The following is a 4,203-nucleotide window of genomic DNA, read 5'->3' as shown; positions in this document are numbered from 1 at the left end:
GAGAAGGGGGGAAGAGAGAGAGAGAGAGAGAGAGAGAGAGAGAGAGAGAGAGAGAGAGAGAGAGAGAGAGAGAGAGAGAGAGAGAGAGAGAGAGAGAGAGAGAGAACGAGAGATGGCGCGAAAAGTCATTTTGAAAACTCTATTTTAGAATTGTTTTACATTTACATTAATTTACAAATAAACTAACGAATATGGATCCTGGGAGCCCCTAAAAAATAAAGGGAAAAAATTAGATAGGAAAAAGCGGGCGCTTACATTTTTTTCTGTTCTCTTGCAAATGTATTGCTTTCCTCTTGGAGAAACTTTGCATTGAAATATAGTTTTTTCTTTCCCCAACTTCAAATGTTTTGTGAATTTAGATTATTGGGGTAATGCACGGAATTTTACAAAAGAACGTAAAAGCATTTTTCATGATCTTACTGCTTGTCTAAATAAAATAAATAATGCAAATAATTGAATACTGTGACTAATATGAACGAATAAATGAATAAGGACAACAATCCTGTCAGAATTCACCAGTCAATTTGGAGACTGCATATTGATCAGCTGATGAAAAAAATATAGTGTACATTTATAAATTATGTTTTATGAAATTATAGGGAAGGCTAGAGAAGTAAACAAAATTGTAAAAAACAAACAAAAAACATACACAAACTTTATGGTGTGTGTGCGCGCCTGTCACAATTTTCCACATTTGAAAGTTCAATCCATGAATATAGCTGCAATATCTTCATATCTCAGCTGCTTTTTAAGACCTTCATGCCATCTATGTTGTTAGGGTCTATAGGCCAACGCAAAATGTAGGGCTGACAGCCTGACACCATAAAATATCCATGATGGAGAATATACTAAAACACGCACAAAAGAATGAAAGGCTTAAACAATAATACTTAATACACACTAAGCATGCTTATGCACACACATTTTGTTGCAGATATAGATATTTAAAATAAATGATATGTAACAAAAGGCTTACTGTAAATCTCTTCTGTATAACACCATTTTCAGGTTTCACATTAATCATTATGTGGCACAATTGTCAAAACAGAGCTCAGTACAAATGAAGTGATAAACTGACAAAATGTGATTTTAAGTGTTATAAGTGTTTTTATAAGGTCTACATATGAATGCAAAAGCAAAACCTGTGAAAAGAACTTTTAGTAAGTAGAATGAAAAAATTATGATTATAACCAGCAGATGGCAACAGAGGACAACACATTGGCTGACTTTCATTTTGAAAGTGTTGGTTTCTAACAGTAATCTCAAAGCAAATACATTTTAAAACAGACACACACACACACACACACACACACACACACACACACACACACACACACACACACACACACACACACACACACAAAGACAAATATCTTTTCAATGTTATCAGGATGTGTAATTGTAAAAATATATTTTTATGGTTCATAAGTATTTCACAAATTTCTTCGTGAACAAATTATATAAAACAGTATTACCAGAAAAAAAGAAAAAAAAATGGTTTTAAGCATTTGTTTATCAGCCAATGCTGGAAACTCAGAGAAAGATTAAATAAAAAAAACTCTAGGGGACAACAGTAGCATTACAGCCTCATTTTTCAGTTGAAATAATTGAGCATCAGAATTCCTTCAAAAATGACCTGTTCTCCAGTTTATACTTTGTGCATACAAAATGTAACTCACAATGGGCAATACCAGATATGTATAAAATTTGTATCTGCCAAACAGTTTAATCGATCATTAAAGTGTCGATTATTAAAGTGTTTGGACAAACGGCTTACGAGGAGTTTGAAAGAGTACATTTTAAGTAATTGCAAATATTTAATGAACAATTTTATTGACAGGTTCTTGAGGCAAAGTTGTTCAGAATGAGGTGATTCAACATGATATGAATATTGTGTATGTGTGATATGTTGCATGATATATAGGGTGTAAAACACAATAGCGCCACCCGGTGGCCATTTTCTTTCAAACTTTGCACAGACCTCTGTTGGCAGCCGTGTTTTTGGACAAAGACACTGCATGCCAATTTTCAAGTCAATCAGACTAACTTGCGTAGTTTTTATGTTTTTTTCGTATTATAGCGCCACCAAGTGGTGAATCGCTGCAGATTTTTTTGTGTCACCCCAGAATGACGTCGTACATGAGCATAACAAGTTTGTTGAAAATATCTCATTGCGTTAAAGAGTAATAGCCATTTTAGTGAAATGCAGCGCCAGGAACGGCGCAAGTATTTTTTGCTATAGTTTCAGCCTGACGCAGTTATCATTTTCACTTCCTGCGCCACGTTGTTTAAATAGCAAATGCATTTGCGCCCATCTGTGTGCCCATGGGCTGCTGGTCTGAAAACCAGCTGTGTTCATGAGCATTGTTGGCGCGTTGCTATTTTGAGGCAACTGAAATAGACTGAGGCAATGACCAACAAAAACCTGGTCTAAAGTCAATGGCGCAATATTTTTTTTGTTATTTAAAGAGTGCGTTAGTAATATGCGCCTATAGGCGGGTGCACAACACGAGTACACTTTGTCCCGTAGATGGTCTGCTTGCATGCTTTAACCTCGCGCATGAGCAGATCCGTTTCCTCGCTAGAGAAGTGTTCAGTTTTTCCGCTTGCAAATTCCGCTATGTAAATAGCTAATCCGTCATGGCGCAACTGGCTTTTAAAGGGAATGGGAGATAAGACTCTGATTGGTTTATTGCACGTTATGCCCAAAAAACACCCATTACTCATCAAGAGAATGGGAACAACCCTTTTAGACCATGCGCCGGGTGCGCCGACCATTTTCCCCATCATTAAACTAGCAAAAGTGGATTCGGACACGCCCAAAGTGCACCGTGCGCTTTAGGCCATGAGCTTAGATCGTTAAAATAGGGCCCTAGGAGTTAGGAGCATTTTTTGCGGTTTTGATCGATGTAGCGCCTCCTGTTGGCCAATTGAGGTCATAACTTGCCAATGTCTCCCCAAATTGAGACCTACCATCTGGCCAGGTTTTAAGTCTCTAGGCCTTACGGTTTGGTCTGCATGATCAGTTTTACGACAGAATAATACTTTCTTTTATTATTATTATTATTATTAACAAGACATAGCTGCTTATACAAAGTAAGAGACCAATGACCTGTATAAACAAAAAAGTACACATAAAAGAGACCCAGACCCAGACAGCTTATAGAGTGTATAAATTATAAGTGTTTATATCTAATGTTTTGAAATTGGATTTTATAAGGAAGGGGAGAGGAAAGGAGGACACATTTTTCTGTAATAATATAAATATCAATACTGCAACCTCTACTACCAACACTAACAATCACAATAGCAATAACAAATTTGTTATTATTGACATACATAGAAAATAAATGAAAGTATAGCATTATAATATATAAATGACATGTTATGAGTTTCTTATGGTTTATGACAAAGAGGAATCAGTTCTCCTATTTAGGTATTGAAAAACGGGACCAGGTTTGTTTGAATCTATATTATGTCCTAATGCAGTTAATTACTCCAAGTTTGAGTGTACTTATAATAATTGAGCCAATGATTTATTGAGAGTTCTGTTCTGTCTTTCCAATTAAGTAGAATCTGTTTCTTTGCTATGGACAGTAAGTTTAATAAAAATGGTTTGAGATGATTAGAAATCGGTAATGTAGACATATCTCCTAGTAAAGCTATATGGGACAAACTAGGATGCTGAGCCCAAGGATGTCTGACAGCTCATGACCTCTGATCGGAATGACTGAACAAGTGGACAAAGCCAGAATGCATGAAAATAATCATCAGTGGAGGCTGAACAGTATGGACACTGGACGGTTGTTATTTTTAATATCCCATGCGCTGCAGTTTGTAGGCTATGTTGTCATTATGTGTTCTAACCTTATTGAATCATTTGGATTTTGGTATTGCAAGACATAGCAATAATAATTACAATTTACAATCCATGTGGAAAATGAAAAGTTTTATTATAAATTAAAAACATTGGGTCAGGCTATTGTGTGTTGGCTGATGGTTCCAAATTGCAATCGCAAATAATAATAATAATACAAATCCTAACAATTAAAATAGGGTTTCTTGAACCCCTACATATGAATCTAGTCGTGCTGAATTTGCTCGGTAAACCTGCTAATTAATATTTATAAGCCAAAACCTTTACCAAAGTAGAATTAATTGTTAAATTTGCCAGCAATAAAGCTTATTGGGCGGACCTTACGC

The sequence above is a fragment of the Leuciscus leuciscus genome (assembly GCF_965113295.1).
Source record: "Leuciscus leuciscus genome assembly, chromosome: 25".
NCBI classification, from domain to species: Eukaryota; Metazoa; Chordata; class Actinopteri; order Cypriniformes; family Leuciscidae; genus Leuciscus; species Leuciscus leuciscus.
The sequence above is the reverse complement of the archived record's forward strand: the minus strand, read 5'-3'. Positions refer to the sequence as shown.